Source organism: Dasypus novemcinctus, chromosome 16 (genome assembly GCF_030445035.2).
Source record: "Dasypus novemcinctus isolate mDasNov1 chromosome 16, mDasNov1.1.hap2, whole genome shotgun sequence".
NCBI classification, from domain to species: Eukaryota; Metazoa; Chordata; class Mammalia; order Cingulata; family Dasypodidae; genus Dasypus; species Dasypus novemcinctus.
In genome coordinates this window covers 22,576,064-22,602,793 of record NC_080688.1, presented here as the reverse complement: position 1 = coordinate 22,602,793, position 26,730 = coordinate 22,576,064, and the positions used below count along the sequence as shown (strand labels likewise).

At 37.5% G+C, this 26,730-nt stretch overlaps 1 protein-coding gene across 17 annotated transcripts in view; it reads right to left on the bottom strand.

Moving 5' to 3' along the window:
- LOC101429205 (zinc finger protein 596-like) overlaps positions 1-25,956 on the bottom strand; it is a 134,197-nt gene extending 108,241 nt beyond the window's left edge. For 16 of the 17 annotated variants that reach the window (XM_071208431.1, XM_058277334.1, XM_058277340.2 and 13 more), the window contains exons 1-2: positions 25,727-25,952; positions 11,694-11,806 (exon numbers count right to left, since the gene is read on the bottom strand). The gene's annotated coding sequence lies outside the window, so the exon portion shown is untranslated. Of the gene's footprint in view, positions 1-11,693; positions 11,807-25,726 lie in introns of all 17 variants that reach the window. The other variant, XM_058277333.1, reaches the window with a different exon arrangement.
- Positions 25,957-26,730: the final 774 nt, after the last annotated feature.

Below are 26,730 nucleotides of genomic sequence, written 5' to 3'. Positions count from 1 at the left end.
AAGGAATTAGAAAAAAAAAAAACAATGAAGTAATCCAACAGGAAGAAAAAGGAAGGAAATAACAAAGATAAGAGCAGAACTAAATGAAATAGAAAATAAGAAAGCACTTGAAAAGATAAACAAGACCAAGAGCTGGTTTTTTGAGAAGATCAACAAAATTGACAAACCCTTAGGGAGACTAACAAAGAAAAAAAGAGAGAAGATGCAAATACACAAAATAAGAAATGAGAAAGGCGATATCACCACTGACCCCACAGAAATAAAGACTATCATAACAGGATACTTTGAAAAACTATATTCCAACAAAAATGACAATTTAGAGGAAATGGACAAATTCCTAGAAACACATAAGCAACCGATATTGATGAAAGAAAAAATTGATGATCTTAACAAACCAATCACAAGCAGAGAGATAGAATCAGTCATTAAAAATCTCCCAACTAAGAAGAGTCCAGGGCCAGACAGCTTCACAGGTGAATTCTACAAAACATTCCGGAAAGAACTAACACCAATCCTGCTGAAACTTTTCCAAAAAATTGAAACAGAAGGAACACTGCCGAACTCCTTCTATGATGCCAACATTACCCTAGTACCAAAGCCAAACAAAGACACCACAAGAAAGGAAAATTACAGACCAATTTCTCTAATGAACCTAGACGCAAAAATACTTAACAAAATACTTGCTAATCATATTCATCAACACATTAAACGAATTATACACCACGACCAAGTGGGTTTTATTCCAGGTATGCAAGGATGGTTCAACATAAGAAAATCAATCAACGTAATACACCATATAAACAGATTGAAGGAAAAAAATCACATGATTATGTCTATAGATGCAGAAAAAGCATTTGACAAAATAAAGCACCCTTTCTTAATAAAAACACTCCAAAAGATTGGAATACAAGGAAACTTTTTGAACATGATAAAGAGTATATACGAAAAACCTAAAGCCAACATTGTTTACAATGGAGAAATCCTAAAATCCTTCCCTCTAAACTCAGGAACAAGACAAGGATGCCCATTGTCTCCGCTCCTATTTAACACTGTCTTAGAAGTACTTGCTCAAGCACTGAGGCAAGAACCAGATATAAAAGGCATTCAAATTGGAAAGGAAGAAGGCAAAATTTCATTATTTGCAGATGACATGATCCTATACATAGAAAACCCTGAGAGTTCTATAACAAAGCTTCTAGAACTCATAAAAGAGTTCAGTAAAGTCGCAGGTTATAAGATCAATGCGCAAAAATCAGTAGCATTTCTGTACACCAATAATGAGCAAGATCAGGAGGAAATCAAGAAACAAATACCATTTACAATAGTAACTAAAAAAATCAAATACTTAGGAATAAATTTAACTAAAGAGGTAAAAAACTTATATACTGAGAACTATACAAGACTGTTCAAGGAAATCAAAGAAGACCTAAATAAATGGAAGAATATTCCTTGTTCATGGACAGGAAGACTGAATATTATTAAGATGTCTATCCTACCAAAACTGATCTACACATTCAATGCAATCCCAATGAAAATCAACACAGCCTTCTTTAAGGAACTAGAAAAACTAACTATGAAATTTATTTGGAAAGGAAAGAGACCCCGAATAGCCAAATACATATTGAAAAAGAAAAACAAAATTGGAGGAATCACACTACCTGACTTCAAAACATACTACAAAGCTACAGTAGTGAAAATAGCATGGTATTGGCATAAGGAGAGATACACAGACCAATGGAATTGAATTGAAAGCTCTGATATAGAACCTCACATATATAGCCACATAATATTCGATAAAGTCACCAAACCCTCTCAACTGGGAGAGAGTGGCCTATTCAACAAATGGTGCCTGGAGAACTGGATATCTATATGTACAAGAAAGAAAGAGGATTACCATCTCACACCTTATACAAAGATCAACTCAAGATGGATCAAAGACCTAAATATAAGAGCCAAGACCATAAAGATCTTGGAAAGCAGTGTAGGGAAACATCTACAGGACCCTGTAATAGGAAATGGATTCATGAATATCACACCAAAAGCACGAGCAGCAAAAGAACTGATAGATAAATGGGACTTCCTCAAAATTAAAGCCTTCTGCACCTCAAAGGAGTTTGTCAAGAAAGTAAAAAGGGAACCCACACAGTGGGAGAAAATATTTGGCAACCATATATCTGATAAGAGACTTATAACTTGCATATATAAAGAACTCATATATCTCGAAAACAAAAAGATAAACAACCCATTTAAAAAATGGGAAAAAGATTTAAACAGACACTTCTCCAAAGAAGAAATACAAATGGCTAAAAAGCGCATGAAAAAATGCTCCAAATCTCTAGCTATCAGGGAAATGCAAATCAAAACTACAATGAGATACCATCTTACTCCCATAAGATTGGCAGCTATGACAAAAACAGAAGAATACAAATGCTGGAGAGGATGTGAAGAAAGGGGAACACTCATCCACTGCTGGTGGGAATGCAGAAGGATCCAACCATTCTGGAGGACAGTTTGGCGGTTTCTCAAAAAACTAACCATAGATTTGCCATATGACCCAGCAATACCACTGCTGGGTATATACCCAGCAGAACTGAAAACAAGGACACAAACTGATATATGTACACAAATGTTCATAGCAGCATTGTTCACTATCGCCAAAAGTTGGAATCAACCCAAATGCCCATTAACAGATGAGTGGATCAATAAAATGTGGTATATACACACAATGGAATACTACTCGGCTGTAAGAACAAATACACTACAAACACACGTGATAACATGGATGAATATTGAGAACCTTATGTTGAGTGAAGCAACCCAGGCATTGAAGGACAATGACCTAAAAGATATGAAATCCTACATGACCTAAAAGATATGAAATAAGCAAGCTGCCTCAGAGAGCTAGAGACTGGAAAATAGGTTTACAGGAAATCGGGGGGTGGAGGAAGTATGTGAGCTGACGTATGCAGGGGTGGAATTTATAATGAGCTGGCGGTAAGTATAAACACAAAGAAGAGATAAAATGGGGGCAAGGGGTTGCCTTTGGGTGGGGCTTTCTGGGTTTGAGGGGGGCTGGGGACGGGCGGATGGGTAATATTGCCCAAAAAGTGGGGGGAGGGAGGGGTAGCATACGAACATAGGAGAGCATCAGGTGTTGGTTGAGAGTAAATTGCTGAGAAAATCGTATCAAAATATAATTAAGAGGGTTACCTGTTTAGGATGCTCGGAGGGGATGGTCTGATGCGGGACGGGCTCCTGGGGAATGTCTGAATGCTCGTTTTGCCAGAGTGGGTGGTACCATTGGGTAGAGACCCAAGTAGTGAGTGTGGGGGTGGACCCACATCCCGGGGAGGACTAATGCCATCAAATAGAGGGAACTGCATCTCTCAAGAGAAAGGGTGGCTCCCAGGGCATTGGGGCAGTTGAGCAAGTTAGGCCCTGAACACTGTTGCAAGTATCTCTGGACGTGGCTCCTCGGGAAACGGAGGTTGGCTGTCACTGTGGGCACCAAGGGGATGGGAAAATGGATGTTAAATGTGTGGAACCAAGGTAAAAGTGGGGTAAGAGAGGAGTTTCGCGAGAGTACACAAGGATGGATATAAAACATGTAATATTACACCATAAACATATAGGGGACGACAGACTGATAATGTAAACCATAATGTAAAACATAGGATAACTAAAAAATTAGAAAACTGTGTATCCTAAAGTATGCACCACAATGTAAGCACAGATGTCACCTTGTTTGAAAGCTATTGTCTCAGACTCTGTACATCACTTTAAGTAAATATGATGTGAATAGGTTGTAAAAGTATCGCTGTGGAAGGGAAAAGGTTTTGTGGTGGATGTGTGGGAGTGCTGTATATTGTATATATGAATTGCTGCGGTCTAGGGCTCTTGTGAAGAGAAGTTCAATAATTAGGGGGAAAAAAAAAAGATAAGATGTAGAATTTTTCCAAGTCAACACGTATTCTATATCCAACCTTTAAACCCATCGCTATATGCCATTTTGCTAGTAAGGGATCCTGACATTATATTGGGCTTCAATTTTCAGGAAGTTCTGCATCACAGAGTGGTTCAACAATGGCAGCAGCGCAATACTGGTATAGGATACTATTGACAGGTGATATATGGCTGACAAGGAGCTATACAGGGCATATGTCCAGGGTGCATGGTAATGTTTGGATATACTCATAGTGGCAACAGTTAAAAACTACAGCTGGGGGGGTACTGGGTTCCTGGCCGGGGATGCTCTGTCATTGTTCCTAGGGGAGCAGCGGCAGTCCCCCAGGTGCAGCGGCAAGTACCGGGAAGGAATGAGGGTCCAAGAGTGAGCCCCTGATACTAATGACTATGCTTGTGAGCCTACATGCCTGAAATAAGAACAAGGCCTAGAGCAGCACTGTGCCTGGGAATTTCCTCCTGACAGCCTTCATGTTACTCAAATGTGGCCAGTCTCAAAGCCAAACTCAGCATGTAAATGCAATGCCTTCCCCCCAGCGTGGGACATGACACCTGGGGATGAGCCTCCCTGACACCGAGGGATCACTATCAACTACCAACTGATGATGCAACTGGAAAATGACCTTGAATTGAAGGTTCGATGCGGATCAGCAGAATATCCCTGTCTACATATAATAACATGACTTTAAAATGCTGTTTGACCTAATGTAAGGGGGAAAAGGAAAGGAGAAATGAGTTTATATGGCTACGAGTCTCTAAAAATGAGTCCGGAGGCTGTCAGCAGGATTGCCCTTATGCACAACTGAGCAGAGACTAAGAGACAGATAAAGTAGATACAATCCCCAGGTATTGGTTCCTTGGAGGGCTAAAGAGACCCACGGGTTCTATGGTCATGGCAGAAGGGGTTCACTGCCATGTCAGATGGCCCTTCTTTGGAGCTGGTTTTTCTGCATGATGAAACTGGACTCAAATGGGATCTCTTTTCATAAGACTTTCATGCTACTTTACTGGAATTGTAGTTGGTGTTGGGGTTTAAGATATAATTAGGGGATTTGAATCTCTGGACTGACAATATGATAGCCAGGCCCTGAGCCTCAACAGACTCCAGCTCCTACAATCGGATTTATTGGACTCACCTCACTCAGCTAAGATGGAGTTGAAGAAGGACAACCACCACACCATGGAGCCTAGAGAGCTTACAACTGAAAGCAGGAGGATTGCATCCAGTATCCATGTGGAATCTGAGCCTCCTCTTGACATAGAGGTGCAACGGACACAACCAATCCAAGGTCCACAGAGAAAAGGTGGCACTGGAGTGGGAAGAGTGGACATGGTGGCTGATGGGTATGGGGAATGGCAGGAAGAGATGAGATGTGGAGGTGCCTTTGGGACTTGGAGTTGCCCTGGACGGTGCTTCAGGGGCAATCACCGGACATTGTAAATCCACCCAGGACCCACTGGATGGAGTGGGGGAGAGTACGGGCCATGATGTGGACCATTGACCATGAGGTGCAGAGATTCCCAGAGATGTACTTACCAAATGCAATGGATGTGTCATGATGATGGGAGTGAATGTGGCTGGGGGGGGAGTGGTGGGGTGGGGGTGGTGGGGTTGAATCGGACCTCATATTTTTTTTTAATGTAATATTTTTACAAAATCAATAAAAAATAAAAAATAAAAGTATTTTAATATTTCAACAAATCTGCTAGTACAAAATGTGCTTTTGAGGTAGAATAGGGAACCTGGGGCATATGGAAAATCATGTATTTAGAAATCTAGGGCAGGTGGAGAGTTATATATCTAGATACTGAGGCATGTGGAAAGTTAACATATTTAGAGACCCCTACATGTGGAAAGACCAGCAGCGCAAAACAGGTTACAAGATTTCAGGGAAAGATGCCTGCTTGCAAGAGATAGAAGCCTAAGGTTATGAAACAATGACTTTACTCATCTAGTAACCCACCCCTTGCCCAAGGATTTATAAGATGTCAGCTAACAACCCTTCAAGGTAGTTCTCCTCTCAGAGGCTACCATGTGCCCCACCCAGGAGCTCCCACTGTCCTTCCTTTAATACTGTTGTTCAATAAACCATCTTGTTGCCTGGTTTGGTCCTTGAATTCTTTCCTGCAATCACACAAGAACCCTCTCCATTAACAGAATTTTTGGCAACCATGAAGGGACCTGAATATACAGTACCAAAACAGTGGTTTGGTAAGTAAGTCCCCTTCTTGTACTTGCTTTTTTTAAAATTTTTTTCTGTTTTATGTACTTTTTTGTCCCACCCTTCCCCCAGATAGTCCGCTTGTCTGTCTGCTCATTGTTTGCTCATTGTATTAGTCAGCCAAAGGGGTCCTGATGCAAAATACCAGAAATCTGCTGGCTTTCATAAAGGGTATTTATTTGGGGTAGGAGCTTACAGTTACCAGGCCATAAAGCATAAGTTACTTCCCTGACCAAAGTCTATATCCATGTATTGGAGCAAGATGTCTGCTGACGTCTGTGATGGTTCAAGCTTCCTGGGTTCCTTAGGCACAGCACCTCTGTTTTTTCCACAAGATCAGCTGTAGACTATCAGGCAAATGGCTCTGTCTCTCTCCCTGGGGTTTCTGCCATGTCTAAGAAGCCATCTCTATTCCTCTGTGTTCTTCTCCTGGCTCAGGTCATCTCTTCCTCAGGCTTTAGCTTAAGGCTTTAGCATCAAACTCCAACATCAAAAACCCTCAACTCTATCATTTGCTATTCCTTTTATCTGTAAGTCCCCACTCACCAAGGGGTAAGGATTCAACATCCTAAGGACTTGAACCAATCAAAGCCCTAGTCATAACTTAATCATGCCCAGGTATAGACCAGATTATAAACATAATCCAATATCTATTGTTGGAATTCATAACCATATCGAACTGCTACACTCGCCTTTCTCAGGAGGCACTGGGGTCCAAACCAGGGCCTTCCACATGAGAGGGGAATACCCAACAGACTGAGCCACATCTGCTCCCTGCAGGCTGCAGTGGCGTCCACTAGCCTGTGGCCTCCACCTGTTACAGCCGGGGCATGTCTAGCTCTGATGCAGTGGGGGCAGAGTCTAGCTCTACTGCAGTGGTGTCTAGCTCTATTATAGCAGGAGGCGATATCCTCTTGTCTTCCATTTAGGAGGCATGGGACCCACACCCAGGACCCCCATGTGGTAGTGAAGCAGGTTAGTAAGATAGGAAATTAAGAGACAGATCTGGAACCTGTGGTTGGCACTGGGGTTGGTGTATACCCAAGAAACTTTAATCTCTGAACTGTCCATGTGCCAGCTGGGCCCTGAGCCTCAGCAGAGTTGCAACACCTAGTCTCCAGTTCATTGAACTTAACCAGGTCAGCCAAGAGGCTGGTTAGGAGGGTCAACCACCACACCAGGGAATCAAGAGAGTCTACAACTGCAAGGAGGAGAATCATATCCATCACCCACGTGGGATCGATGCCCCTCTCAGTTCAGGAGTGGATTGGGCATCGCCATTCCAGAGTACTCAGGGTTGGGGAATTTCATGTTTTTTAGCATAACAGCTTGTGTGATCTATTTATCATATAAAAAAAGACAATAATTTTTAAAAATTAATAAAAAAGCAAAGGAAAAAAATATGGACTGGACTGTGGACTTACTGGCATTCTACTATAGAACTACTGTAACTCTAACAATGGAAGATATTATATTACTGATATGGAGACAGTGGCCATGGGAGTTGCTAAAGGCAAGGAGAGGGAAAAAGAGGTGTGATATGGAGGCATTGTTGGGTCTTGTAGTTGTTCTGAATGATATAGCAGGGACAAATACAGGACATTATAACCAAAAGAATAAAAAGACAGACAAAAATGTGATATAATATATGAAAACAAAGAATAGTGTAAGAAAATAATGCATTTACAGTAATGTTATTGAAAGTGACTAGATTAGACTCCCAAATCAAGAGATATAAGCAGATATAAATAGTAAAAAAATATGAGCCGTCCATAAGCTGCTTATAAGAGACTCAGAAGGACAGTATATATTAATGAAAGTGACAATCATCAAGAAGAAATAAGAGTTGTAAATATCTTTGCACCTAACCAGGGGGCCCCAAAATACATGAGGAAAATTCTGGTGAAAATGAAGGGAAAAATCGATATCTCTAAAATAATAGCTGGTGACTTAAACACACCACTCACAGTATTAGATAGAACAACTAGACAGAAGATCAACACAGAAACAGAGAACAAGAATAACATGATAACCAAGTTAGACCTAAGAGAAATACAGACATTGCACCCAAACTCATGGGGTTATACATTTTTAACTGCTCCTCAATCTTTCTCCAGGATAGACCAAATAGGTCACAATGCAGGTTTCAATAAATATAAAAAGACTAAAATTATACTAAGCCACTTCTCAGATGGTAATGGAAAGAAACTGGAAATCAATACTAAACAAAGAAGAGGTAAATTCACATGTGTGGAGTCTGAACTATGCACACCTAAATAATCACTGGGTCAAAGAAGAAAATTTAAGTAAAATCAGTAAATATATTGAGATGAATGAAAACAAGAACACAAGTTATCAAAACTAATGAGATACAGCAAATGCAGTCCCGAGAGGGAAATGTATACCCCTGAACACCTATATTAAAAAAGGAGAGAGAGATAAAATAAAAAAACTACTTAAAGAACTGGAGAAACTAGAAAAGGAACAGAAACCCACTCCCAAAGCAAGAAGAAAAGAAATAATAAGGATTAGACAAGAAATAAATGAAATAGAAGAAAAAATAAAAAAATAAAAAAAGAGAAAATCAACAACATCAAAACCTGGTACTTTGAGAAGATCTATCAAAAACCGAGCTAGAATAACAAAGAAAAAATAAGAGAGAAGATGCAAATAAAATCATAAATGAAAGGGGTGAAGTTATGAACGACCCCACAGAAATAATAGTATCATAAGAGGATACTAAGAGAAACTATGTCAACAAACCAGACAACCAAGATGCAATGGAAAAATTCCTAGAAATGAGCATACACTGATGTGACAAGTAATAGAAGAACTTACCAAACCAATCACAATTAAAGAGATTGAATCAGTCATCAAAAATCCCCCAACTAAAAAAAAAAAAAAAAAAAAAAAAATCCCCCAACTAGGAAAATCCTGGACCAGATGCCTTCACATGTGAATTCTAACAAATATTTTGAAAAAAAAATTGACACCATCTGGTTTAAACTCTTCTGAAAATTTGAAGAGGAGGGAAAATTACGCAGCACATTTTATGAAGTCGACATCACCCTAATATCAAAGACAGATAAAGACACTACAAGAAAAGAAAATTACAGAACAATGTCTCGAATGAACATAGATGCAAAAATTCTAAACAACATACTTGCAAACAGAATCAAACAGATTATGAAAAGTCTTACACATCATGACAAAGTAGAATTTAGTCCTGGTGTGCAAGACTGATTCAGCATTACATTGTAATACACTGCATTGAAAAATTGAAGGAATAAAACCACATGATCATCACAATCAATGCAGAAAAGGCATTCAGCAAATCACCATCCTTTCTTGACAAAAACACTTCAAAACACTGGAATAGAAAGAAAATTCCTCAATATGATAAAAGGCATATATGGAAATCCCACAGCCAATGTCATACTCAGTGGGGAAAGGATGAAAATGTCAACCCTAAGATGAAGAACAAGACAAGGACGCCCACTGTCACCACTGTTATTCAACTTTATGCTGGAAGTGCCAGATAGAGCAATTAGACAAGGAAAAAATAGTAAAAGACAGCCAAATAGGAAAAGAAGATATAAATCTCTCTCTGTTTGTAGGTTACATGATCCTATGTTTAGAAAATTCGCAAATGTCTACAACAGAGCTATGTGAGCTAATAAACAAGTTCGACAAATTGGCAGGATACAAGCTCAACACACAAAAATCATTAATGTTCTTGCACACAATTATTGAACAATCTGAGAAGGAAATCAGGGAAAAATTCCATTTTAAATAGCAACAAAAAGACTCAAATACCTAGGAATTAATTCAACCAAGATGTATAGGAGCTATATGCAGAAAACTACAAAACAATGCTAAAAGAAATTTTAAAAGACCTAAACGAATGGAAATACATTCCATGTTAATGACTAGAAGAATAAATATTTTGAAGATGGCAATCACACTCAAACTGATTTATAGATTTAATGCAATACAAATCAAAATTCCAACAGCCAACTTTTACAGAACTAGGAAAGGCAATTTCCAAATTCATTTGGAAGGGAAAATGCACCTAAAATGCCAAAAGCATTCTAAAAAAAGAAGAGTGACATGGGAGGACTTTCTCTGCCTGACCTTGAAACATAATTCAAAGCTATGATGAGCAAAACAGCACCATACTTACATAAAGAGAGACACATCAATCAGTGGAATTGAATTAAGAGTCCAGAAATAAGCCCTCATCTCTATGGCCAACTGAATTCTGACTAACCTACCAAGTCCATGTTAAAAGGACAAAAGAATTTCTTCAAAAAATGGTGCTGGGAGACCTGGATATCTATAACCAAAAGAATGAAAGAGGAACTCTATCTCACTGCCTATCTAAGAATTAACTCAAAATGGATCAAAGACCTAAATATAAAAGCCAGGACCATAAAACTAATGGAGAAAATGTAGGGAAATATCTTCAGACTTGGTAGTAGGTGGTGGTTTCTTGGACCTTACACCAAAAGCATATGCAATGAAAGAAAAATAAATAAAGGGGACCTCCTCAAAATTAAACACATCTGCACCTCACAGGACTTTGTCAAAAGGGTGAAAAGGCAGCAAACTCAATGTGAGGAAATATTGAAAAATCACATGTTCAAAAAGGGTTTAAAAACCAGGATATAAAAAGAGAGGTTACAACTCAACAAAAAAAAAGGTAAATGATCCAATTAAAAATGGCAAAATACTTGAATACACATTTGTCCAAAGAAGAAATACAAATGGCAAAAAAAAAAAAAAAAAAACACACTTGAAAAAATGCTAAACACTGAAACCACAAGGGGTGGCAGAGGAGGAAAAAGAATATCAAACAGGTCCCTCACCTCAGCTACTAGACACTTTCTTTGGGCTATTTAAAACTAGCAGTTTACATTTTTCAAGGCAACGTGGTCATTCACAACTCTAAGAAAATTTGAACATAAGGTACCTCAACACATTGTGATTTTTTTTCACAAAACAAATCTAATTGCAAAATAGTATTAACATTTACCATCTCATTCTTAGGCCATTCTTCACCATCAGCCAATATATTCTGTTGCTGAATAGTATTACAAAAGAAAATCCTTTTCTTTAGGGGATCCCCTCCAATTTTTGACCTACTGTCTAAAACACACCTCAAAGGAGACCCAGGCAGCACATTCTAGAGTTTCCCATGGCTAGGCAACACCAACAGAAAGCACAAACACAGAACATCAAGTACAGGAGCGCCTCAAAATCAGTACGCTCCCAATTTCAAAGAAAAAGCTTTGAAATCAACAGGGGAGCTCCAAATCTAAGATCACAGATAATAGGATTCAAACCCACTAGGTCTGTGTTCATGATCTCAGATCAGTTCAAATTTCAGGAGTCTTCTCAGCATGAAAAGACTAACAAAACCAATCCAGATGTCCCCTCAGCATGAGCAGACTGATCAAGTTAAAGCAAGAACAGATCAGAAGAAAAGAAAGAATTTGACACACTTACCTAGCAGAGGTGAAGACTCAGCTTCAGAATCACCTTCATGGAATGGATGGAGTTCAAGTGGTTGAGTGCCTGTTTTACAGGGACAAGGTCCTAGGTTCAAGCCCTGGTACCTCCTGAAACAAAGAAAAAAAGAGTCGCCTTAACCCAAAGCACCTAGTGTTCATGCATGGATGAAATCTGCCCAGAACCTCCAGCTTCAGCCCTCCAGGAACATTGCTGGGCAGTTGCTGGGCACAAAGCTGAGCATTCTGGGGAAGCTCCATGGCTGAGAAGACCCAGATCAGGGCTGCTTGAGGGACACAGCACACCCCTAGGCCACCATGGCTCCTGCTCTCCTGCTGGCTCACCAAAATCTGTTACCATAAGCATGGCTATGTCCAATAGATGGGCAGGCATGATCTGGCACTACAAAAGAGAAACAAGTCTAGCTATGAAGGTGATTTATTGTGAGTGCACAAGGAAGGAACTGGGGTAACGTTCCCAAAACTAATTCAGAATGAGAAGGGGACTAAGGTTTTTATAGGAGAAATAAGGTTGAGGATCAAGTGATGCCTGCCATGTGGATAATGACTCTAGAATGTTTTTACAGGGTGTCATGAGAGGGATGTGAGCAAATTTCTTAAGCCTGTGTTATCTCCTGTATGCAAAACTCTTGACTGATGTCCCAATGTGCCACCTTTTGTCCCAGGGAAGTTATAGATATCCAGGGCTATAAGGTACTCCTGGCACCATTTTATGGTTTTGCTGAGATGTCATCTTATTCCTGACATTCCTCGAAGTAGAACTGGGAATGTCTGGTTATTGTCCTTCTCGTAACTAAGAACAAAGAGTAAACTACTAAGATTAGGTTAATTGAGAGGGATGAATGTAGCTCAGTGGTTGAGCACCTCTTTCCCCTATATGAGGTCCTGGGTTCAAACCCTTTTACCTCCTAAAAAAATTAAGTTAATAGAAAACCAGTTCACTGAGATCTGGTAAAGGTATTTGACTCTTTCAGGGCTGCTAAAGAAAACAAATTTTGAATAAGCCCATTTTCCAGGTATGAAGTGCAACCAGGGTCTCCCCATGGAAGCCGGTCCAGTCCTCCACACAAATCCCCAGGTAGCTGATAGGCATGGAATTCAGGGATCTCAGAAAACCCCATGACTGATGAGGCATGGATCTGGCTACTCTGGAGGGCTGAGTCCCAGGGTAGCACAGCTCCTACTGGCACACTCAAAATTGTTATTTCAAGTATGGCTATTTCCAACAGAGGGTCTGCTCGATCCAGTCCTACAAAAGAGTACCAGGTTTCTCAGTGAAAAGCGATTTACTGTGAGTACACAAGCAAGGAATTGGAGGAATATTCCCAAAACTAGCTCTATGTGGGAATGTTAAATTGGAGTTTTATATGCAGGGAAAGAAATATAAGGGAAAAAAATTGAAGGTGATGTGGCACAGTTTTGCCAGATTAGTAAAGATACAGGATTTCTTTAAGGGTCTTATAATGAGGAACAGAATACACTCCTTAATTTTGTTTTTCCTTCAGCACATCAGCCTAATCCTTGTGGTTAATTAACCACAATTCAGAGATAGATCTTGATGTGTAGGCTCCTAAATTTAGGGTTTACATAACTCCCCTTTCTGCTGACCACTCTGGCATGTCTGGCCTTTGGTCCTTAAATGGGAAGTTACTGATTTAGTGAGCCACAGGGTGCACCTAATGCCATCTGGCCTAATTTTACAATGAGATGTTGTCTTTCTCCTGTCGGTAGAACTGAGAAGTTCTAGCAAAAGTCTTAAGTAAAAGATGCTAACAAGTTACTCAGGGAAGATTAATGGATAGCCAGGTCAGCTACTTCTAGGAAGTGGTACTAGAGATTTTACAGTTGCTTATGAGGGGAAAATTCTTAATATACAATTCTCATGCTATCGGGGACATAGGACCTATAGCAGTTTGATATAATTGATGACTCCCAAAAAGAAATATGGGATTATGCATGTAATCTGATCTGTACCTGGGTATGACTGAGCTATGATTAGGGCATTGAGTCCCCACCCAGTCCCCATCCCTTGGTGGGTGGAGACTAACAGATAAAAGGCATGGCAAAGAACGAAGTTGAGGGTTTCTGATGTTGAAATTTTGATGTTGGCGTTTGATGCTGAAGACTTAAGCTGGAGCTCTGAAGTCAGCTCACAGAGGAAAGAGAATCCAGCCCCAGAAAGAAAGGAACCTTGAACCCAGAGAAAAGCAAGCCCCAGGAATTTAGGAACCCAGGAAGCCTGAACCCTGGCAGACATCAGCAGCCATCTTGCTCCAAATAGACTTTAGTGAGAGAAGTAACTTATGCTTTATGGCCTGCTATCTGTAAGCTCCTACCCTAAATAAATACCCTTTATAACACCCAGCAGATTTCTGGTATTTTGCCTCAGCACCCCTTTGGCTGACTAATACAGGGCCATTTATAGGTTCAAATAAGAAGGGTAAAAGAATCTTGTGTAGGGAAATTATCATCATATATTCCAAGGTAAGGTTCACCAATGGTGTCCTGATATCATGGAGTTGTGTGCCTTACCTACAGTGTCTAGACTTCTCTAGAGCCATCTCTTCTGCCATCTTGTTACCTAGTCTTGTGAATGTTATATCCTGTTTGACCCTCAATTCTTCAATTAATGCCTATTTATTTATTTGTGGTTTTTTTTATTGTACCATTTTGAGTCCCTTTTCATTTCTATCTGGATATGTTTAACATTTATTTTCCTTGTGCTCCAATGGTTTTAAAAATTAATAATCTAATATATTTAACAATCATATTTCATATTTTATTAGTAAAATGTTTTTATTAATAATTTTCTTTCCCATAAGCTTTTTATGAGCCCAGGGCTTTCTCACTCTTACCCTCACTATGAGAACATGAAGTCTGAGCCATAAGACATTTTATCAATTTAGAAAAATTTTCAAGTAATTTGAACAGAATTAAATAGAAATATTTAGTAAAGAGTATAGTATGCCAATCATAGAAAAGGGAAAGGGCATAGTTAACAATTTTCCAAATTTTCTAAATAGTATTAAACATCTCCATATTCATGACTGATTCCTGGAAGTAATAATTCTAACAAGAGCAAAAATCTCATATGATGAATTGAATAAAGAACAACTTCTATGAGTAAATTTCCATCCTTAATACCAGAAAATAGTAATTGTTATTAAAATAGCTAAAATAGAAGTTGTAATTTAAACAATGTAAGAAAATATTCTTCATAAATTAGAGGGATGAAAAGGAATTTGATAATATGGAAAAGGGAAACTTTTGAAATAAACTAATGTGCCCCAATACAGCATGGTACAAAAACATACTTTTTATACTTGGCTACAAAAGTGTCTTCCCGTTGAAATTTTTATACTATCATTTCTATTGTTTAATTATGTAGTAAATGATTTTAACCTGGAAACAAGGAATCGAAGTATTCATGAATTTATACAGTTTGGATTACATGTTCTCTTTTTTTTAATGCCACTGCCAGCCATCTCAGTTCAGGTTTCTCTGAAAGGGTTTCGGTCAGTGAAGATTTATGGCTTGTGTTTAATCATCCTTGAAACTGACTTAGGAAACCCCCATATACATCAAAATTAATCCCTAGCATTCTTTGCTTGGTCATGGATTTCTTCAGAACTCTTCCATTATTTCCCTCATAGTGGTTTCCCTCAAAATATAAAGCCCCAAACTGGGGCTTTAATAAATAACAAATACCCAAATCAGTGTCTACCATTCTGTCACTAAAGTTACTGATCGTCTTCCTAGGCCAGTCTCTAACATCAAAGTTAAGACACATAGACCCAATAACTGAAATACTGGAGTTCATTATCTGGGGGAGGAGGCTATCAAGAAAAGTGCATTATTAAGTGGTAAGACTAATAATGAGGTTTTGGTAAACTTTAGATAGGCAGTAATATTGGACTGGAATACTCAAGGAAGGCTCCCCAATTGTTGATAGTCTAGTATCTGAAAGAAGACCATGTCTGATATTGTTTCAAGGATTTCCAGCAATAAGGGATTTCATGGGTAAGTCATTAACACAGGCTTAGAGGTAGGAATCTCCTTTGGTGCCTCAAAAAGACCTACCACGATAGAACTGAACAACATTATAAAACACAGACCTAGGAAAAATACAAGGCACTCCACACAACAGAAGAATATACATTCTTCTCAAGTGCACATGGGATATTCTCCAGGGTGAACAATATGTCTAGTAACAAAAAAAGTCTACATATTTTTAAAAGAATAAAATATCTTCTCTGACTATAATGGAATGAAAGTAAAAAACAATTCCAGAAGGAAATTTGGAAAACTCACAACTTTGTGGAAATTAAAAGCACATTTCAAGCAACCACTGGGTCAAAAAAAATTAGATCACAAGGAAATTGAGAATACTTGAGATGAATAAAAACCATAACACAATATACCAAAAAATGGGATGAATTGAAAGGAGTGCATATAGAAAAATTTATAGATGTAAACACTTAATTTACTAAAGATGAAAAACCTTAAATCGGTAACAAAAAACCTAACTCCACATCTCAAGGAACTATAAACGGAGCAAACTAAAGCCAAAATTAGACAAGGAAGTAAATAATTAGGATTAAAGTGGACATACTTTGAATAGAGAAGAGTGAAAGCAATAGAGAAATCAACAATGAAACAAAAAGATGGTTGTTTGAAAAGATATAAAAGATATTCCAAACCATTATCTCAACTGAAAAGGAGAAATACACAGAAAACATGAATAATTAAAGTCAGAAATGAATTGTGAATATTACTGACTATAAAAAATTGAAAGATTGTAAGATGATACTAGGAACAATTTAATACCAAAAACTAGATAACTAAGATGAAACGGCAACATTCCTAAAGACACACAAAAAACAAAAACTGACTAAAGAAGAAATAGAATATCTTAACAGAAAATAAGCAAAACGAGTGAAGCAGAAATAAAAAATCTCCACAAACAGAAATGCAGGAAAAGAGGGCTCCACTGCTGAAATCTATGAAGCATTTAATGAATAATTAGCACAATCCTTCTGAAACTCTTCCAAAACTATAAGAGAAGGGAATATTTCCCAACTAAATCATTGAGTCCGGCATTGTCCTAGTATGAAACCCAAACGAAGGCATCCAACTACAATTATCCTTCATGAACATAGATGCCAAAATCCTCAACAAAATACTAGCAAAACAAATCTAGCAAAATGTTACGATTACACAATATGACCAAGTAGGATATAACTTAAAAATGCGAGGGATGTGTCAACAAATAAAGAAATCGACCAATGTAAATAGTCCGTATTATTGGATTGAAAAAGGAGAGCATATCATTTGATTCAGAAATAGCACTTGATACAATCCCAAATCATGTCATGATAAAAACAATCAGTGAGGTAGGAATGGAAGGAAACTTCCTCAAGATGATAAAGAGGATTTAGGAAAAATCTATAGCTAGAATTATCAACATCGGTTCTGAAACTCTGATACTTTCGTCGTAGGATGAGAAATAAGACTACCTTTGAATTCTTCTCAAATATTTGTACAATTTAATTGTAAATGAAATGGAAATAAAATTATATTATGCACTATTCTGTATGATACTACAGTTTTTACATAACTTACCCTTATTAAAACAAGTATAAAATTGGCTTCCAAAATTCTTTCAGGTAATTATTAACATTTTATCATGTTCCTCTATCCTACCAATTCCACCCTCCATTTTTCATCCCAGGAAACGGTTGAAGTTTTGTCACATCATTAGGCCTGTTGAAATGTTCATATTTATTCATCTTCCATTTATTTTAATTTCCAGATTTATTTCAGAACATTCTTGGCTTTTATCCATAGAGAACTGTGAGTGAGCTGCAGGCGCCACTCTTTAAAGATGGCACCCAGCCTCGCAGTAAACAACTGTGAGCCACTCCTAATTCTTCCCCAGACCTCAGCAACAAGATCCCATGAGCCAACCAGCCTTGCTGAATTAGCATAACCAATCAGGTACTTGCATGCCGTCTAACTTCCTCTTAGAGGCCCATAAAAGCTGTTGCATTTCCTCAATAAACCAGACCTGTGCCACCAGCCTGCCTCGTCTTCAGAGCGATTACTGTGTATTGTCTTGCTCTGTTCGTCCTTATCTCTCCAAGAGCGGAGCCACTGGACGGCACCGCAACAGAGAACCAGTGTGACAGGATCTCTACTTAATCTCCAGGACCTGGCATCTTAGTACACATAATGCAACCAAAAGAAATTATGAATAAAGAAATGAATTAATCTTCATAATTTTTCTTTTGAATATCCTTAACATATCCAACATCATTCGAGAGTTATAATTTTGAACTTACCTGGTAAAGCATGAACAATGTCCCAAAGAATGAAGCGCTAATTACATTTATTATCTGTGTAGTCAGGGTGTGACCCCTGGAATATAGTCCTAAAGTGGACTGACTGTTTTAAAAGGGTATACAAATTAGAGGCTTTAGTCAACTGAGAATACTGGACAGGGCAGGACTTTGGGAAAGAGAAAAGTGCTGCTTTTTTCTGGAACCTGTCTCAAAACCAAGTTGACCTCACCTATTCTTCCAATTTTGGGGTTCAGGCAAGTTTTCCAAACAATAGCTATTAGCAGGCACTTTTGTAAGTCTTGGCTATATTCAGACTATTTTTCGTACCAAAGAAATAGCTTTTATTTTATTGCATCAACTTTTTCCTCACCATTCTCATTTTCTATTTTTGACTATTTGTGGTCTTTATTGAATTTTTATTTAAATCTACCTCACTACTTTTAATTGCATTGTCCAAGATTCTGGTTTTTTTCTGTTCAATACTGTAAGCAATAGACATATATGACTATTAAAAATTAAATTAGTAAAATTTAATTAACACTAAAAATTCACTGTTTTAGTAGCACTAACCAAATTTCAAAAGCTCAGTATCAATACAGTGTCTTCTCTAACCAAGTGTAGAGATACAGAATGCTATCTTCATTGCAGAAAGAACTATTAGGAATGCTGCTCTGAAACTTAGATATTTCTTCTATTTTTTCCATTTATAAATGATTTATTTTTTGCTTCTTTATTAATTCCTTCTATGTCTGCAACCTAATAATATTTCATTTTATTTCTTTTAACTTTTTAAGATAGGTGCACTAATTTTTAATGATTTATTTTAATTTATATAAGTATTTTACATACTACAAGACCAATATTTATCTCAGGAATATTGGTTTAAATTTCTGAACCTTGTGATTTAATGAAATTTATTCAACTATTAATGTTTTTCTTCATAGCATACATTTTTTATGTGCCAAGATTATACAGAAGAGATTTCCGCCTTAGTTTTCATTTGATAGCTTATTTTTCCATGTTTGTCATAATGTCCTCATTTTGTATCCTTTTTTATTAGGGTATGTTGGCTATCCCTTTCAAATTTTTAAAACCAGCTACTGCTGGTTTCTTTGCCATTGTACAAGTTAAGAAGTGAAATGATGAAGATGGGATCCTCACATTTATCTCAAAATTCTGATTCTCTACACTCTGACACTGTCATATTAAATGTTTAAAATTTATGGGGCTGGAAGCTGAATCAATCTTACAAAATGGCAAAATCTCACCAAAGACAACCTGGAATTTCCATATCCATTTTGGGGAATGTCCAATTACACAAAATTACCTATCACTCTAGAAAAGGATCTTCCAAACTAAACAACTGAATGGACTGCCTATTTAATTAGCAACCAGAATTCACTATGATATTGCAAGACTCCAAAACAGTTTCATTGAAGAACTCTGTGAAACACAAATGAGAAATTGTAAGTTCATGGGAATTCAATGTTTTCTTTAACTCTATATTTTTTGTGTCTGACACAGTTAAATTATATTTAATTGAAGCTCTGAGCTCTCTATTTGTATCTGTATGTTTGACGTATGACATTTCCCTACCTCTGAGTGGTGGTACCAAAATAAACTATGAAATTTCTTTAAAGAAAGGTGGATTAAAGATAAATACTTAAGATAAATTAACACACCTATATAAGCACTTACATACATTAAGGAAAACGTTAATATTTCTGGTGAAAATACTACTTATTATTATTATTATTCTCATTACTAAGTACAATATAACCATACAATTTCATATTACTTTGGTGTGTTTTTCCTAAATTTATGCAGTTTTCTAATGAAATAATATAACATTTTATCTACTAGATCCTAAAGATGATTAAAAAATATAAATTCTGTTTTGAAGGATGTTAGGTTGAAGACAGTTAACAAGATGTTTTGACAACTTAAGTATGTAAGGTATGCAGGATGTTTTTGTTAAGGGAATAGAAATAGTAATTGTTTTATCTTAAAGTATAATGACAGTTACAGAATGAGAAACAGGAATATGCAGGACAATCCTGAATAGATGTGAGAAGTCTTAGTTTTCCAGAAAAGGAATTTTATCTGTCAAGGTAAAGATTGTTTAAGATATGATAGGTTAAACTATCTCTTAAGATTTTTAAGAGTTTTCTTATCAAACAATATCTTCATGCAAACTAGTATTTGGCTTTTTTTCTCTGGCAATGACAAGTATACTTAGATTGTTGGTCTGCTGTCACAGGAATGAAAGACACACATACCAAAATTACATGCAGGGAATGCTCTTTCCGGTTTATTTTTCTTGCTTATATAGCATTAATTTTGGGATGTGGCCAAGGTCTGTGGTTAAAGTTAAATTTCTCAAGGATGTTTTGTCTTGGTACAAGAAACCTCTGTCTCTAGACTCATGTCTTATCTAGCAGCCAAGATACAAGAAGTCATTTTCAAACTTCCTGCAAAAAGAGGTAGCTTGTGCAAAGATAAGGACAGTGCTAGTTTTGTTCTGAAGCAAGAACAGATGAGCTTTAACAAGTCATTTAACCCTGCCCTTGCTGAGGTGCTAGAACTAATAACCATAGTCTGCTCTTAATAAGAACTAATAAATGGTTTTCCTAAAATATCTGAGTAACCTTCTTAGAGGGAAAGATTCTGCATCTTATCAGAAAAATCTGTGCATTCTACTGATCTTATATCCTTGAATTATTTTAGACTACAAGACTTCTCACTTTTGGAATCAAGTATTTTTTACCATTATTCTAACTACTTTTTAATGATAAAATCTTTTGTTGTCACTTTCATTGGGTAAGGAACTAAATATTGTTTCACAGGTTCCCACGATCCTATTTAACAATATGTTAAAACTTGACAACTTTTGACCATTTCCTTCTAAAACTAAACCATAAATTATATGTTCCCAAAACCTCATTCTGATTTTCCAGAGGAACTCCTTTAATCCTTGCAAAAAGAGAGGTATTAAAACTAATTCATATTATTTGCTCTGTTATCAGTTACATAGGAAGTGTTATCAAATTAAAAAGGAATTTGTAACTTTCTGTTGGTGAAATTAAAGGATGAAATATTATTAGTGTAAACACTTCAGAAATTATATAAAGTTCTTAGAGACTCATCAATAGCCTCACTGTCCATGAGTTGCCCAAGTAATAACATGTCTGCTACTATACAAAAACAGTATTAGCAGTCATGAGTTCAGCTGTAAGAATAATTTTTCATGAACTCTTACCTGATTGCTCACTTTTGTAAAACAGCAATCAGTTAACTATGGTCATTTTAAGTTTTCTGTCATCTACAGATGGATTTTATTCTGATGCTTCCTGAAAACACTTGCAATCAGCTACAGGCCAGATTGCGAGGCACTAGCTATGAATGACATTCCTTAAACATCTTTGAGAGAATACAACTGTACTGAGTCAAGATCTCCAGAATTCTAAAGAAACTGATAGGTTCATGATATTGCAAACAGAATATCTAATGAAACAAGGATTAATTACCTAGGGCTAAATGAACTGACAAAGAATGATTATAGCTTTCTTGGGATTACTGCTAATATTTTACTGGTCTATATTCCTGATAAAAGGAATCCTTAACTGAAATTAGCAATCTATAATTCATAAACATTCACTTTATATCTTTGCCTGACCCATCCAGAATTTGAAAACTCTTACTGAATATGCTTATACTTACAGTACTATAATTATTTGCATGTGCTCAATCAGGATCTGTCCTCTTTTTTAACAGAAAATAATTGGAGTCAATGGTTATACAAGCAAGTCTTAGGAATGTTAAATCAAGAACACAGGAAATTACAAATCTATTGTGTACTAGAGCCCTCACCTTGCTGCAGTTACCTGTGCTCACCCAAACTGTTAGACAGAAGCTGCTGTGAAATTAAAGCTTCAGCCAACTTAACTGTGCAGTCCTAATTTTTTTCATCCAGAAAACTGATTTCTAATGAGATCCTGCTCTTTCACCTAAAATGCTGCAATGTTCTTAACCCCATTATTCTGCAACCTTTACCCAAAGAGAGGATACCTCCTGACTGTAAACTGTTAACTTCAAAATTAATGACTCCATACAAGCTCTTATGATCAACCCAGATGGCATTCTATTTCTTAATGTTTCTTGTGCTGGAAATTTCAAAGTTACATTCCAAAAAGGCTATATGCTTACCACATACTGATGGAATTAGGTAGCCTTCCACAGTTTTCTTCTGCCAAAAAGGGTGAACTCTGTGCTCTTATACAAGCCTGCTTTCTATCTGCAGGAAATTCTGGTAACATCTGTTTTGATAGATATGCTTTTACTTCAATTCATGATTTCTCCATGTTATGGAAACAAAGACGGTTCCTCACTTTTCCTAGTCTGCATGCTGAAAATTTTGGAGTGGAGAGTTGGTGTAACTCAGTGGAGGAATGCCTGCTTCCCATGTATCAGGTGCTGGGTTCGATCCCCAATATCTCCTAAAAAATTGTGGACAAGTTAATTATGTCCTTTCTGCCATGTTATGCCCATCTGTGGTTGCCATGATTAAGATAGAGGCCCGCGCAGAAAGGACTGATCCTGAATATTTTAAAAAATGCTCTTGCATATTTTGAAATCATAATAAAGACAATTAAAACAGCTGTAATGATATACTTAAGACAAATTTGTCTAAATACCCCAAAGAGTCAGTCCTGAACATAAGGGATTGGAAAAGAAAAATAAATAAATAAATAAATAAAGAGATAACACTGAAGAACCTGGCCTTCCCTGGCCCAGAATTTGAAATTTCACCCTCTTGTTTACTCATAGCATTCCCTTTAGAAACAAACTCTTCCAATATGAAATTTTTACTAGCAGACCTGTCCCTGTGAATAAAATTGAGAACTTATCACTTACTATCACACCACGATATGATCCAATTTATAAATCCTTAGTGCGTATGCCAAATATTATCTTCAAAAGGTAAAGGACACCTTTCCTGTCCCACATGACAGGCACCTCATTAATCATAATCTGACAGCAGGATTGTGGGTCTACTGGATATGGCACAGGTAGAAATAGCCCTAAAGCCTCGTTAACTTCCGACATTGTAACTTAATTACAGGTATTGATCCATGGGTCTGTATCACTCAACCAGAAAAGTTCCATCACACTCTTGGACTTAACCATAACTCTGGAGTGTTAAAAATCAAACTAGCCAAGAAGTGAAGTAGACCATGTCACACAGTAGACTGTATATTCCCAAGACAATGAATCAAGTCATCACATAAAGAAGTCCTCACATACAACTTACTTTAATAACACTTAAATGAATAAAATATTTATATTTCCCTGTACTCTGTCCTTGCACTGGCCTGGAAACAAAATGCCATTGTCTGTTTCTCCCAGGACATTTCAAAGAGAGGTAACCTCATACCCTGTTGATTTGTCACCATAGTTCCTGATCTATACACATTGCAGCACACCCCATTGTTCTGCCAATAACAAATTTCTTCCTTGTCCCAAACGCTTCAGTTTCTTTGGCTCAAACTGCACCATTTGTTTCATTCAAATATAAGTAATAAAGCCAAGGTCCCCTTTACGCTGCTTTAAGCTTTCTTGGACCTGTAACACTGTAACCAAGAATTAAAATTAACAAGTAGTGGGTGTAGCTCAGTGGTTGAGCACCTGCTCCACAACTGCAAGGTGCAGGTTCAACTCCTGGAATTTCTAAAAAAATTTTAAGAAAAGTTTATGAGTACTGAATTGTTATATTGATGATATTTTCTCCTTATTTTTTCAGTATATTATAAAAAAGTCAAAAGCTAACACCTGAACTTAATGAAACTGGCTAGATCAACCTCATCCTTCTTTATAGTTATTTCAAACTAGGCTCACCGTTGTGTATACTTACTCTTCTGATGGTTGTTCTACTCTGATCTTAGCTTTGTTTATGATTATCTCAATGCAATACTTGCACTTGTGTATATGTACTATTGTGATGGTAACCACTCTACTCTCCCCTGTTTGAATCAATAAAAACCTTAATCTCCTCACAGTCAGGGAGCAGATTTTTGGGTCTTTGGGCCCATGACCTCATTACTAGACTGGCAAATAAACTTTCTCTCTTGAAATCAGAGTATCTCAGGAATTGGTTAACAGTGCATTGGGAGAAAAGAACCTGCTTTTGCTCAGTTTCAACCACAATGTAGACACAACTAGTCTAAAGAATTATACAGTTATCATAGAAGAGCTTGGAGAGTTTTCCGTAATAGTCCATATGCGTCCATGAACTACAAGTTACCATAAAAATGTATGTCCACTTTAAGGTTTAAGACACTGGATTGGCAAGATATTCACAACCCAAATAAATCTTGGTCAGCTCTTCATTTGTATCCTCAATACCACAGACACTTGCACACTAAGGACAAATGATAGTATTCCTAGCAATAATCTGTAAACAACATCACCTTATCTGTAGTTATATCATTCTCTAGGCAATATTTTTATTCTGGAAATTATATAAAATAGTTTTCTGGGTAGTAAATTGCCTTATTAGCTGGTATATGTCTGAACAATGTGCACTTCATTCATTTACAGCCCATTAGGAGTCATGATCAGTCTAAACTTTCTCACCGGACTACTTCCCTTACATTTTGTTTCTGTCTCCGTTAAGTGTTCCTTTCCCCAGAACCTGAAACATAACAATCTGCCATAACGTGACAGTTTCTCTCCTCTCTTTCTTTAGCAGGAATCTTGATCTGATCTGTTTGTATTTGTGCAAAATGTTCCCCAGCTTCTATGGTGTGTTTAAATTCTCTTCTTCATTCAGTGCCCCACTTTCCTGACATTTTTCATTTCTGGGACCCTAGTGTCTTAAAATAGTTCAGTTTAATCCTCCCCATGATTTTTTTTTTCTCCGAGGCTTTCTGCCTCAAGTTTCTTCCCTGCTAGGTTATCCTGCCTCTGGAGTCTTACGGAATCACTCCAGAAAGGTGAGTACATCCACAAAAGGCCCTTCTGCATTTAGAGAGTCCCACTGACAGTAACTGGATTAAGTGAGTGCACCACTCAGCCACTGCCATTCTGCTGCGGTTTTACTCTCCACCCCCATTCAAGGGCCTTTTTGTTTTCTGCATTCCTCAGCAGATCATTTTTCACCCTAGATCTCCGTGCACTTGGATCTCTGTGACTGGAAATGCGTGTGGTTCTAGTTCACTCCTGTGAGTTAGTCTAAACTATGTTTCTGCTGTGAGACGGTCCCAGGCTGCCTGCTGCCTCGGGAGAACTCCCAAGCTCTGCACAAGACCTACTGAGAGAGAAAAGAAGAGGACTACCAGGTCCCGGACAGAAGTTTCCTACCTGCTATTTTTCTTCCTCCAATACAGCATTTGTGGAGTCTCTAGAATCCTCCATATTTCTGAAATCTCCCCTTATAATAGTCACCCCCTACTTAACTGAAACAAAGCCTGTAACACGTGGCTGTTTGCCTCAGGTACATATAAATTAAAGATTAACCACCCTCCCTGAAGGGAAAGGAACATAAAGATGGCATCATAAACTATAATCTTCTCCAGGCGGTAACCTCCTTCCTACCATAACATCACCAGACCCCATTTGCTTCATGTGACCCCAGCTGAGACCATTTATATTGCTCCTCATTTTTTCCTACCTTTTCTGCAAAGTGCCACCACCACGCTTCAGACCACCTTCTCCGGACACTGTTTCCTGTTAGTAAGTCCAAATAAAGCTCATTTTTTCTGATTCACTGTGTGGTGCAGTTCTTTGGTCTCCTGGCAACCAGACGGTACCCTTCAGGAGTTGGGTTGGAACATTCGCTGGAGAACTGGGGTGGTTTTTTTCCCAGGGTTGTCTTCTGTCGCTCTGTTGATGACGTCATCCGGCGACCTTTTTTTTTTTTTTAACTTTATTTCAACTTCAAAAAATAAAATAACAGACGAATGGCAGCTTAACAAATTATGGAGCATTACTCTGGAAATTTCGGTCCCGGCCCATTTATCTTCTTTTATCCTAAAATCTAACTCAGTTGTTTCTCTACTGTTCTAGAAAGATAAATAAATTAACACACATTGCTTAAATGACATGACCAATGTCTTCTTGTTAATGAAGAAAATGAAGAAAAATCCTTAATTATTTTTATATTTCATAAATCTGAACCCCATGTAATATTTTTTTTACCTTCCGTATTGCTTTAGTACCATCTTTACTGTTGCTACAAAAAATATTGCAGTATCACCAGTAACTAGAGTCTAGAATTTACATTAGTTATTTTCCCCATATATCACCATATTCTTAACACCTGCTAATAGAACATTCTTTATTCATATTTAACCAAAATCCTCATCTATCACCAAAATCACTGTTACACAACCCCTAGATTATTCTTTAGCTGTCTTTCAATTAATGTATTTTGTTTGTTTGTTTTTTGTTTTTTCTCTCTCCTTCCCTGCCCCAGTTGTCTGCTCTCTGTGTCCACTTGCTGTGCATTCTTCTGTGTCCACTTGTGTTCTTGTTAGTGGCACCGGGAATCTGTATTTCTTTTTTTGTCGTTGCGTCATCTATTGAGTCAGCTCTCTGTGTATGCGGTGCCACTCCTGGGCAGGCTGCGCTTTTTTCGTGCTGGGGGGCTCTCCTTACAGGGTGCACTTCTTGCAC